At 45.3% G+C, this 13,355-nt stretch overlaps 1 long non-coding RNA gene across 1 annotated transcript; it reads left to right on the forward strand.

Moving 5' to 3' along the window:
• Positions 1-1,361: 1,361 nt before the first annotated feature.
• Positions 1,362-6,624, forward strand: LOC109272071 (uncharacterized). The gene is made up of 3 exons (XR_002082249.2): positions 1,362-1,474; positions 3,130-3,277; positions 5,589-6,624. It is a non-coding gene; the product is annotated as an uncharacterized LOC109272071 (long non-coding RNA).
• Positions 6,625-13,355: the final 6,731 nt, after the last annotated feature.

Raw genomic sequence — 13,355 nt, forward strand, 5'->3', positions numbered from 1 at the left:
CCCAATGTATTCACAATATAATTTAGAGTCCTTTTCCTTGGCTTTGGAATTCATAATGTGATTTCTTCACTTGTGGATTTCCTTTCCTAATATGCTTTACTAATTCCAGAATTAAAAGTTTGCACTTCCTGAGCTTACCCTGGCCAGGTCCCAAGAGGAAGTGGCCAGCAGCCATTAAGAAGCCAGGAGGAGAACTGGGCTGAGATTACAAATCACCTGGTGTGCTAACAATCTGTACATCAATAATTATCAAGAGAAGGCTTCTAATGGTTCTTGTCGTTGTGATTCATCTTTCTTTCCTTTCTCACTGCTTTATTTTTTATCCCTTTTAAGACCAAAAAAATAGGCCTGGGTGCTTTTATGTCAGGCCCTGTTTATTTATATACTCTTCTCAAAAGGGGAGCTTTACTTTTGATTAACAACCCTTCTTTTAAATTCCAGGTACCATCTTGTTTCTCAAATGCTGAGAATGAGCAAGATCAGGCCTGCAGTAGGGGGTCAAGTGAGCCAGGCACTTGGAGAGGGTTCCTAAACTTCTGCCTGTGCCCTAGCCCCTCCCTCCCCTTCCCCATTCCTACCCCCACATGCTTCCTCAGCTGCCCAAATGGGTAGACTGAACAGCTTTCCCGTTTCTCCTTTCATCCCTTCCTCTTTCTCCCCTGCCATAGGCTTGTCTTTTAACAGCCTCCCTACCTCTGTTCTCACCACCTCCCATCTAACCTCAACACTGATGCCAAAATGATTTTTTGGCAGTCTCTCAGCTGCTTTTATAACTTCACATAAAAGCAATAAAGATAAAAATAATAAAACTCATCTAATCATGTCACTCCTCTGCCTAATATTCTGTAGTTTGAGGTTAAAGTCCAATCTCAGTTTGACCCCTGCCCAGAGCCCTTCTCTGTCAGCTATCAGCACCTGTGGACTGCTTCAGTCTTATCTCCTGCCAGTCCTCAGCCGCACCCTGCTCTTGAGCCAGCTGAATTTCTTAGTAATGCTGGCTCTAGTTCCACACTTCCCTGCCTTCCTACATGCTGACTTGTGCCTGGAAACCCCTCCCTCCTCTCTCTGCACCAACTCCTATTCATCCTTTGCAATTTGGTTCATGTCTTTTATTTTATTTATTTTTTTTTTTTTTTTTAATTTTTTTTCAACGTTTTTTTATTTATTTTTGGGACAGAGAGAGACAGAGCATGAACGGGGGAGGGGCAGAGAGAGAGGGAGACACAGAATCGGAAACAGGCTCCAGGCTCCGAGCCGTCAGCACAGAGCCTGATGCGGGGCTCGAACTCACGGACCGCGAGATCGTGACCTGGCTGAAGTCGGACGCTTAACCGACTGCGCCACCCAGGCACCCCGGTTCATGTCTTTTAAAGGAGGCCATGCTGATTCCCCAATTTGTTTTCAATTGCCCTTAGGTCTACAGCACCAAGAATGATTCTGTGTCAAGTCTCAGGTCTCTGGGTACAAATTCCAGGTAGGCCACTTACTAATTCTGAGTCCTTAAGCAAGTTACTTAACCTCTAGGCCACACTTTATACATCCATAAATATGCACTAATAGACTAAGGGCTGAAAGAACTTACCTTATAGGGTTGCCATGAGGATTAAATATGGCAATGTCTATAAGACCCTTAGCATAGCACCTGACAGAATAAATGCTCAGTAAGAATTATTGCCACCTCTGTCCTAGATCTTCCTACTGCCAAAGAAGAATTTTCAAAATGGTAAAATAACTCTCATATAGTCATAAAATGCACATGTTTATATAACTCATTAAGGAGGGAACCAGTAAGGTCTTACAACTGTTTCAACTGAGAATTGGATTTATGGAGATTTATTCTCTACTGGACAAAATGCATTTGCATTGCCATGAACCAGGAACAATTTGCGTCATACATCAGACAGGGAGCACCTGCACCACTGTCAGCCCTCCACAGGTTAGCTTCCATCTCTGCAGAGCTGAAATGTAGCCCAGCAGAAGACAGGTGTAGACGTCCCTATAGAACCAGGTGGCCTGGAACCCTAGACAACACCCAGCATCCCATCAAGAGAACACCCAGGAATCCTTTGCCCATTTGTAAAACCTCACAGCTTTTCCTACCACAATAGTTGCACTATTTTTTGCCTTTCTAAACACCCAAACCCCACCAGCTATGAGTTGCTTAAGATGAGAGGGAGCAACATGCAAACTCCTTGATCCTTTTTGATCTTAGGGGCTGGAGAAGCTTCTGCAGGGGATGATATTTGAGCTGGGTAGAGGACAGGAAGGCTACATATCTCCTGGAGAACAGTGTCCACTGTGTGGGGCCATGGCAGAAATGACTGGCAAGCAGGTGTTAAACATAGACCATATGCCAGGCCCTGGGCTAGGCTAGAAAGACAGATGAATGAAGCCTGATCTCTGTTTTCAAGAAGCACTCCATTGCAGGCAATAAAAGGAGATCAAGGCTTACAACACAGTATGAGGAGGGCCCTAAAACCCACAAGCCAAACTTTAGAAACTCAAGTAAATTGCTGGGCCCAGGTTTGATGAAGGACCAAAGACAGGAGATTGCTGGGAGCCTCTGGGCAGCCTCCGAGAAATCAATGAAAAAATATCTGTTCTACACTCATCGTCAGACCTGCTCTTGCTCTTCATCAGACTTTTCTGGCCAGATGGGTGGCAATGTAGAAGTAGGGTGAGTTCCCTCAAATCTCTGGGAATGGAAGTCCTCACTATGGGCAGGGGCAACCCGGAAGCATTTCCAAAGTCTTACTTCGGGAACTAGCGCACAAAGCCATCGCATAGAAAATAGTCCTTGCCAGCTGAAAGGCAGTATGTTGAAAGGGGGCTAATCAACAAGGAAACTCAGGACAATGTGTTCTCTCCTGGAATTTAAGGTCTGTGAGGCAGGGAGTATCTGAATTTGCTTATTATCTGATAGGACTCATTTGTTGAATATATAAAAAGAAAGAATGAATGAATGGGGACTCCAGAGGATTTGTCCAGGGAGAGGAAACTGGCTGACTGGCTGCCCTGCTCTGCCCTCAGAGGTAGTCAGCTAAAGACCGGCAGCATTGACATACTCGAAGCACCAACCAACTCCTTTGATTTACTTTTCTCCTCGCTTGGCCTCCTCTATATGTTTAGTTACCTGATAGGAGATGATAAACTCAGCACGTCGGCAGGAACATTCAATCTGAGTGCCTGCCATACTCTCCCTGTGAATTCTGGTATATACCGTCCGTCAGGCTCCGGGCTCCATTCAACCCTGGGATACCGACAAGACCAAAGCACTGTTAAGTTCACCAAGGCGGTGCCACCCATGTTAGCCTCCTGACCTACGGGCCTGGTGGCACCTCCACCATACCATCCGCCTCTTTTGATGTTGCACCCATCACTGAAGTGTTTCTCCCAACACTGCTGATCTGTTAACCACGGGAGGTGGCTGGGCGGGCTTACAGGCATGGGCTGGGCTCACTGCCATGGCGGGTCCTGAGGAGGCAGCACAAGTGGGGCCAGTTCCTGGGGACCGTCCCAGAGGTTGGGGCTGACTCAGATGGGATGTGTGGGGCAGGGAGGCTGCTGAGAGAGCCAAACTGTGTGGGCACCACGTTGATCACGTCAGGCACCTGGCACACCTCAAAGCATTTCCACTGAGGCAAGGGGGTGTGGTGGCCCCGGACTCAGAGACACCTGGGTTCAGAGCCTGGCTCTACCACCCTCTGGCCATGGGTATTTTGAGCAGAAAGTGACTAATACAGGGGGGTGGGTGCTCATGGGATGGTTGGAGTGGCTGGATGAGGGAGGAGAGGAGGGGAGGCTGAGGCTTGAGAGGATCTGCTCCCCTGGCCTGAGCAGCAAAGGCAGGTGGGTGTCTGGAACTTGCCTCGGGCACTCTGCGTTAGGGGACACGCCGACATGGCCGTGATCCAGGGAGCAGGCAGGGCCTCCCCCACCAGGGGTGACCGCACCCTGGACACCAGTGCAGGAAAGGATGCGCGTCTGCACGAGCCTGCCTGTCAGAAGGGAGCGGCCAAGGCACAGGAAGGCGGCCTCTGGCTCCTTCCACCTTCAAGTCCCACGTGAGGGTCTCAGCGCTGGCTCACGATAGGCACCCACCACTCTGGAAGGAGGCAGTTTGGGAAATGGAGCTTTATTTAGCTTTCTACCTGCAAAGGACAGGAAATAGGCAGGAACAGGTTCCTCAGCCCCATGAGGGTCCAGCACCTTTAAGCCTGGAGAGCGCTCACCACTCCAGGCACACAGCACTTGCTGGCTGGAGGCGGCTACATGGCTGCTGGGTGGCAGCTCAGGGCTAGGCCCCAGGAGATACACCCGCAAACAAGACAGGGCCTGACCCTGAAGATGCGATGGCCCTCCAGGGGCAGCAGAGACTGGAATCATCAAGGAAAGTGATCAGTGTAACCGTGTGTGCGAAAAGCCTGGGGTCACGGAGCTGAGAGCACAGGGGGCCCACCTGGGCCAGTCTGGGGGTGGGAAGCGGAATGGTAAAAGCCAGCTTTCCAGTAGTAGCAGAGTCTAATACAAAGCTTAAAGGGAAAACTACAAATTAACCAAATCCAAATTAAGCAGGAGGGAACAAAGGGCGTGTGTGTGTGAGAGAGACACAATGCTACTTCCATCTTAAGGAAGCATATGTATATCTACAAACCCCTGGAAGATGCGGGGGGGTGCTTGGCATTTTCCACCAGTGGACAGTTCAGTCTGACCAGTGCACAGAGTGATGAGTGAGGGCAGTGGGTAAGAAACAAAATTGGAGAGGAAAGCAGGGAACTGGAGACCTCAAGGGGCTTCCACATCATTTTGAAGAATTTGAGTTTATCCTGTGGGCAATGGGGAGCCATAGCAGGCATTTAAGCAGGGAGAGAATCACCATTCTGGTTTCTGAAATATCACTTCAGTGCAGTTTGTGCTGCAGGCTGGAGAGGGCAGGACTGCGGGCAAAGATCTCAACGATGATATTGTAGCTGTCTGGACTGAAGATCATGGCTGCCGAGAGGAGGACTAGGGAAAAGACAAGGCAGGTTGTTGGGAGTTTAGGGAGGCGGAGCAACCGGGAGGGGGTGGGAGTGGGAGCAGAGAGAAACCTGGGGTGGCTGCCAGGTTTCAACACCAGCTACACCCAGAAGGGTGGGCCCCCACCAACTCCTGGCACTTGATCCTGGGGTGGTGCCCACCTACAGGCTCCCTGCCTCTGAACTGAACTGAGTTCACAGAAAGCCTCTTCCCTCCCGTGAACCTTATGGCCTACATGCAATTCAATGCCACCAACATTTATTAAGCAGCTATTATGTGCCAGGAAGCAGGGAGGCTTCTCCCTGTCTCACCTAAGGGGGTTTAAACTGGATGACTAAGAGACTTGGGAGTAGGGATGGGAGGTTGAATGTGGGCAGGGAGAAGCTGTGGATACATAGCCCACATTCAGGCCTTCCCTCCTCTCCTTGTGTAGGAGGTGTCTTGACCCATGACCTCTCACCCCCTATGATAGAAGGGTACAAGGGGCATCAGCAGAGCCTTAGACAAAGCCCTTGGGCCCCAACCTCTACTGGAACAGGCAGCCACCCCTGGTCTCTTTCTCCTCAAAGAGTTCTGCGTTCCATCTGCCATGAGGCCCAGATGGAAGGAGAGATCCATCTGCACATTCACGGATAGGACTTGCTGTCTGCCATTCAATAGATTCACTCCTTGGAACCAAGGCATTTTCCCAGAGGCTGTTAACAGGAAGATATTAGCCCATTATTGCCTGGGTAATGTATTAACTCCTTACCAATGCAGTAGCACAGTAGTGCAGGCAAATTATAGGATTGCTTTTGTCTGAGCCCAGAAGGGAGGCCTGCTTTTTAGAGAGGTGAGAGGCCTGGAGCCACCCTCTGGGGGTCCGGGCACTGGAAAACCATGACAGGAACAGCGTTTACTATTGATGGAATGAACGAACACACTACGTTTCTAATTTCTCAATCTCCATAATTCTGTAAGGTGATTATTGTTCCCATTTTGCAGATGATGAAACTAAGTTTCAGTTAGGTTCTGAAATTTGCTCATTTAGGGTCACATGGCTAACTAGGTGGCTGAACTAGAATTTTAACCAACCCAAACCTGATGCCAATGCCTTTTTCTAAATGACTACATGGTAATTAAGCCTTGCTCCCTGGACCTCCTGTGCGCTGCTAGGTCCTGCTGCTCCCTAGAGTAGTCATATCCCAGAAGGAGATTATTCTCTCAAATCTTTCTCATGGTTGTTTGGCTTGGCCTGGGAATGGAAGCTCCTAGAAGAGACGAAGTGTACAGAACCAAGGAAGGGAAGGTCTGCTGGGAAGAAGCCTGAACCAGGACAGCAGGGATTGACAGATGGGAGCCCTGGGAGGCTCTGTCCTTATTCACCCCTCCCCCACAGGGGGTCTCCTAGGCCCTGCAACATCCTGCTTTTGTCCCCAACCTGTTTCAGGACCCTAGGAACAGTCCTTCTCCTACTCTGACACTGAGAAACCTCAGGACTTCCTCATCCTGCTCTGGGACACTGTCCAGGGCCTCAGCCTACTAGCCTGGGGCTCCCACCCTGGGTTTAATTCCAGCAACCCTAATGCTCTCCAATCCCCGGCTGAGACGCCAGGCCAGGGTACAGCCTGCAGAGCTTATTCATGTGCGGTAGCTGCCCAGTGACCAAGGGGATGGGGGGGGGGGGGGGGCAGACAGGGGGAGACAGAGAAGCCTCTAAGGCCCCTGGTAGCTGTCTCCCAGGCAGGGGAGGAAAAAGTATTTTTCCTCTACACTTCTGAGTTCGTGACTGAGACCCCTGTAATAAAAGGCAGTTTAGCCAGAGAAAAACAAGTTTATTCACATGTATACCTCGTGTATATTTGGGACAAGAGAAAAACAAGTTAACCCTCGCAGGTGGCCTAAACCAGAAGCTTAAATACCATCTTCAGCTAAAGACAAAAGAACAAAAAGGTGAGAGGGGGGAGGTCTGTATGGGAGATTAGCAGGGAAAGCAGGGTAAACAAGGATAAAGCTTGTTAGGCAGATTTAAATCACTGCTCCCTCCATTGGTTAAGCTTCTCTGGAGACTTAAGAGTTATCTTCTCTTCCCAGTGCTGAGACGGAGACACGCTTAGAGATTTCCTCTAAATTTCCCGTTCAAAAGAGTAAGTTCCACGGTTTCTGGAGTTTCTCCGGTGTCTGTTCTTCGTCAAAATAATCAGCTCAAAATAATCCTTAGGACAAGAGGCATATTTTGGGGTGGCATATTCTGCTACCCTTACCACCCCCCCCCCCACCCCCCCGCGCTCAGCCTCCCCCCCAACCACCCCTTCCAAACCCAGGCTCCCTGCCATGGCCCCAGGCAGCTTTCGAGAGAAAAAAATGTTCTGGTCAGAGTGAGAACCAGTGGCTTCTTAGGTCACAAGACCTCTGACGGACTGTGCCCCTGGACACATCTTGGTCACACCAGGTCCTGGAGCAGCAGGACTGGGTGGGCTTCGGTGCCTGGCAGTCGGGGGACATCATAGCCTTTGATGGGTGATTAGAAGGCTTGGGTAGTTGCAAGCCCACCGAGCTCTCAGTGTACATCCCGCTGGGCCGGGCTGAGGAGGGCGCCCTCCACCTCCAACCAGCCCGGGTGCTGAAAGCAAAGGCTGATCTCTCCCGCGGTCAGACCCGGGACTCCGGCTGGGAGGGAGCGCCGAGTCTACCACTTGGGCTAGTTCTTGCTTCAGGTTCCCCTCCTTGTTACAGCCCTCGGCAGGCAGGAACCGCTCCCCCCCCCCCACGCCCCCTCCCACTCGCCACTACATCCCCGGGGAAACCTCCACACCCACACCCCTACCTAAGGCACACACCCCAATAAACAAACATTCCCCTCCCCCACTAGGCAGCCGCGACACATGCGCACGAATTCCTCAGGCCTCAAGACAGGCTGTGCGTCCAGTTGCCAGGGGGACTTCACACTGACCTTCTTCGAGGGTGACCACACGAAGAACCCGGAGAGGGGGGCGGTCGGGGAGCAGACAGGACCTCCTCTCCCTACTCGCCCCCAACCCCCCAGAAGGCTCCCTCCCAGGCTTTCCTCCAGTCCAGAACCCCAGGCTGGATGTGGCAGCGCGGGGCGCCCTCGTGTGGGCAGACGCGGTGCTGCAGCTCCTCCGCGGCCTCCCGCTCCTGCGCCGCGCCCGCGCCCGCCCCCGCAAGCAGAGTCCTGTGCCCGGGGGCCTTGCTCACTGACCCCGTGGGCCTGCGCCCAAGCGACCGTCTGTCTGTCTCTTACCTTTTAATATTTACTCCCTCTATTTTCTAATTCGATATTCATGCATACGAAAAGACAATTTAACAAAACGGTAGTTATAAAACAATATAGTTAATACCCACGAGCCTGCCCCCTGACAAGAGAGCTGAATCATCACTTTGTAAGTTACATCTTCCTTTGTGTTCCTCTTCACCGTCCCTACTTTCATGTTTTCTCTTGCTTTTTGTTTCACTTATGTTTATTGTGGTAAAATATATGTAAACTAAAATGTACAGTTCTGTAGTATTAAATGCATTCAGAATGCTGTACAACTACCAGCACCATCCATCTCCATAACTCTTTTCGTCTTGTCAAACTGAAACTCTATACCCATTAAATAATACCCACTCTCTGCTCCCTTAGCCTGGCAACCACCATTCTGTTTTCTGTCTCTATGACTTTCACTAATCTAAGTATCTTATATAAATGGAAGTATGCAGTTTTTGTCTTTGTGACTGTCCATATATCACTTAGCATAAGGTGCTTAAAATTCATCCATGTTGGAGCACCTGTGTAGCTCAGTTGGTTAAGCGTTCGACTTTCGCTCAGGTCATGATCTCACCGTCCATGGGCCCGAGCCCCTTGTCCGGCTCTGTGCTGACAGCTCAGAGCCTGGAGCCTGCTTCAGATTCTGTGCCTCCCTCACTCTCTGCCCCTCCCCTGCTCTCTCTCCCTCTCTCAAAAATAAATACACAGTTAAAAAAAAAAAATTATCCACGTTGTAGCATGTATCAATTTCCTTCCTTTTTAAGGCTGAAAAATATTACATTGTGCATACATGGCGTTATACATTTTACTTATCCATTCATCCATTCATGGATACTTGGGTTGCTTCCATGATTTAGTTATTGTGAATAATGCTTCTATAAATATATGTGTACAAATGTTTCTTTGAGACCATGCTTTCAATTCTTCTGGGTACATACTAAGAAGCAGAATTGCTGGGTCACATGGTAATTCTATTTTTAACTTTTTGAGGAATCACCATATTGTTTTCCATAGTGGTTGCACCATTTTGCATACCCACCAACAGTGCACAAGGGTTCTTTTTCTTTTTCTTTTTTCTTTCTTTCTTTTTTTCAGTAAGCTCTACGCACAACATGGGGCTTGAACTCACAACCAGGGTTCTAATTTTTCCACATCCTTACCAACGCTGGTTGTTTTTGTTTTTTATAATAATCACCCTAATGGGTGTGAGGTGGTATCTCATTGCAGTTTTGACTTACATTTCCCTCATGATTAGCGATGCTGAGCATCTCTTCATGCACTTATTGGCCATTTGTATATCTTCTTTAGAGAAACATCTATTCAAGCCCTTAGCCCATTTTTGAATCAGGTTATTTGTGGTGGAGTTTTAGAAGTTCTCTATATATTCTGAGTAACAGTCCTTTTTCAGTTATATAAGTTGTAAACATTTTCTCCCATTATATGGGTTACCTTTTTACTCTGTTGATAGTATCTTTTGATACACAAAATTTGAAAATTTTCACGAAGTCAAATTTGTCTTTTTTTCTTTTGTTACCTGTGCCTTTGGTGTCATATTCAAGAAACATTGCCAAATCCAATGTCATGAAGTTTTGTCCTATGTCTTTTTCTAAGAGTTTTATCTTTTTAATTCTTATGTTTAGGTCTTTGATCCGTTTTGAGTTAATTTTTGTATATGGTGTTAGGTAAAGTCCAACTACATTCTTTTGCATGTGGACATCCAATTTTCCTAGCACCATTCACTGAAAAGACTGTGCTTTCCCCCACTGAATGGTCTTGACAGCCTTGTTAAAAATTGTTATACTACATTTGCTAGTGTTTTTATCGGGGGTCTCTATTCTACTCCATTGGCCAATACGTCTGTCTTTATGCCAATACTACTGTTACGATTTTTGTAACTTTGTAGGTTTTTTTTTTTCCCAATATTTATTTATTTTGGGGAGAGTGCAAGCAGGGGAGGGTCATAGAGGTGGGGACAGAGGATCTTTTTTTCATTCTCTATTTCATCTATCTCTGTTCTAATCCTTCCACTAGCTTTGGGTTTACTTTGTTCTCCTTTCTCTACTTCCTTAAGGTATAAAGTTAAGTCGCTGATGTAAGATTGTTCTTGTTTTTTAATGTAGGCATTTATAGCTATAAATTTCCCCCTTAGCACAGCTCTCACTGAATCCCATAAATTTTGTTATGTTGTATTTTCATTTTCATTAATCTCTAAATCTTTTCTAATTGCCCTTGTGATTTCTTCTTTGAGCCATTGGTTGTTTAAAAGTGTGTTCTTTAATTTCCACAGTTCTGTGAATTTTCCAGTTTTTCTTCTGTTATTGATTTCTAACTTCATCCCACTGTGGTTGGAGAAGATTGTTTCATAGATCTACCTTTTAAAATCTGTGGAGACTTGATTTATAACCTAACATATGGTCTGTTCTAGAAAATGTCCAGTGTCCACATGAGAAAGATGTGTGTCTTGTTGTTTGATAGAGTGTTCTCTACATGTCTGTTAGACCTAGTTGTTCTGTTGTGTTGTTCAAGTCCTCTACTTCCTTACTTATCTTCTCTCTGGGTACTGTATCCATTATTGAGAGTTGGGTACCGAAGTCTCCAACTATTATTGCAGAACCTTCTAGTTCTCCTTTCAATCCATCCATTTTCGTTTCACATATTTTCCTGGCCTGTTATTAAATATGTGAAGGTTTATAATTGTTATATCTTCTTGCCATATTGAAACTTTTATAAATATATAATGGCATTCTTTGTCTCTTATGAACTTTTAAAATTTAAAGTCTATTTTGTATGATATTCTACGGCCACTCCTGATCTCTTTGGTTACTATTTTCATGGACTATCTTTCTTCATTCTTTCAATCTATTTGTGTCTTTGGCTCTAAGGTGAATCTCTTGGTAGCATATAGATATGTGTTTTTCTCCATTCTGCCGATCTAGGTCTTTGATTGGAGAATTTATTCTATTTACATTTAAAGTAATTACTGATAAGAAGGAACTTCTTGTGCTATTTGTTTTCCATATGCCTTATATCATTATTTTTTGTCCCACCTTTCCTGCATTACTGTCTTCTTTTGTGTTTTAGTTGATTTTTTTCTAGTGAATGTTTAAATTTCTTTCTCATATCCTTTTGTGTATATTCTATAGTTATTTTCTTTGTGGTTACCACAGGGATTACATTTAATGCCCTAAAGTTATAACACTCTAATTTGAATTATTACCAGCTTAACTTCAGTAACCTAAAAAATCTGCTTCTTTTTTTTTAAATTTTTTTTAACGTTTATTCATTTTTGAGAGATGGAGAGAGACAAAGCATGAGTGGGGGATGGGCAGAGAGAGAATGAGACACAGAATCCGAAGCAGGCTCCAGGTTCTGAGCTGTCAACACAGAGTCTGATGAGGGGCTCGAACTACAGACTGCAAGATCATGACCCAAGCTGAAGTCAGCCACTTAGCCAACTGAGCCATCCAGGTGCCCCACCTTCTTTTTTTTTCTTTTTTTTTAAGTTTATTTATTTATTTTGAGAGAGAGTGTGTGTGTGTGTGCGCACAGGGTAGGGGCAGAGAGAGAGAATCCCAAACAGACTCTGCACTGTCAGCGCAGAGTCTGACATGGGGCTCAAACCTACAAACCGTGAGATCATGACCTAAGCCGAAATTAAGAATTGGAGGCAGGCTCCATGCTGAGTGTGGAGCCTGCTTAAGATTCTCTACCTTTCTCCCTCTGCCCCTCTTCCCTGCCCATGCACTCACTCTCTCTCTCTCTCTCTCTCTCTCTCTCAAGTAATACATACATATATTACATATATAACATATATTTAAATATATATAATATATTTAATATTTATAATATATATATATTTGTAATATATAAAGTAATCTGAAATATGCTTCAACGGAGGGTATTCATTTAAAATAAAGCATATTAGAGGGGAAATAGGTGAGAGGATGGGTGAAAATGATGAGCACTGAGTAATGATGTCTAGAATTGTTGAATCACTAATTGTGTACCTGAAACTAATGTAACACTGTATGTTAATTAAGATTAAAAACTAATTAAAAAAAAAAGAATTGGATGCTTAACCAACTGAACCATGTACACGCCCCTTCTTTATAATAGCTACATTTCTACTCCTTTTAGTTGTTGATGTCCCCAAATTACATCTTTGTACATCGTGTGCCCCAAAACCTAAACTATATTTTTCAATGCATTAGTCTGTTAAATTATGTAGAAAACAATATTTGGAGTTACAAACCAGTTAAAACAATACCAACTTTTATACTAATAATTATTTTTTTTCTTTATATAGTCTCTTAAATCATAAAGAAACAAAAAGTGTAGTCATAACCATTGTTACAATAAAACTTGTTTTTGTAATTGTCCATGTATTTACCTTTATTGAAATCTTTACTTCTCCATATGGCTTCAAGTTACTGCCTAGTATCCTTTCATTTTACCTTACAGCATTTCTCGAGCATTCCTGGAAGGGCAAGTTTAGTGGTGATGAACTTCTTCAGCTTTTGTTTATTTGGGAATGTCTTAATTTCTCCCTCACTTTTGAAGGACAGTTTTGCCAGATATAGACTTCCTGGTTGACAGGTTTTTTTTTTTTTCTTTTAACTCTTTTTATATATTGGCCCACTGCTGTCTGGCCTCCAAAGTTTCTGATAGAAATCTGCTGTATTAAGGATCTCCTGTATGTGATAATTTGCTTCTCTCTTGCTGCTTTCAAGATTCCTTTTTTGTCTTTGTCTTTGAAAGTTTGATTAGAATATGTCTCAGTGTGGGTCTCTGAGTTCATCTTGCTTGGAGTTCACTGAACCTGTATTCATGTATTCATGTCCTTCATTACATTTGGGAAGTCTTCTGCCATTATTTCTTCAAATAGTCCCTCAGCCATTTTCTGTTCTCCTTTTGGAACTCCCACCGTGCATATGTGGATCCACTTGATGTGTTCCACAGGTCTCTTAAGTTCTGTTCACTTTTCTTCAATATTTTTTCTTTCTGCTCCTCAGACTCCATAATTTCCATGATCCCATCTTCAAGTTCATAATTCTTTCTTCTTCCTGCTAAAATCTGTCTTTGAATC

The sequence above is a fragment of the Panthera pardus genome, unplaced genomic scaffold (genome assembly GCF_024362965.1).
Source record: "Panthera pardus isolate Hobbes unplaced genomic scaffold, ASM2436296v1 HiC_scaffold_11, whole genome shotgun sequence".
Lineage (NCBI taxonomy): Eukaryota > Metazoa > Chordata > Mammalia > Carnivora > Felidae > Panthera > Panthera pardus.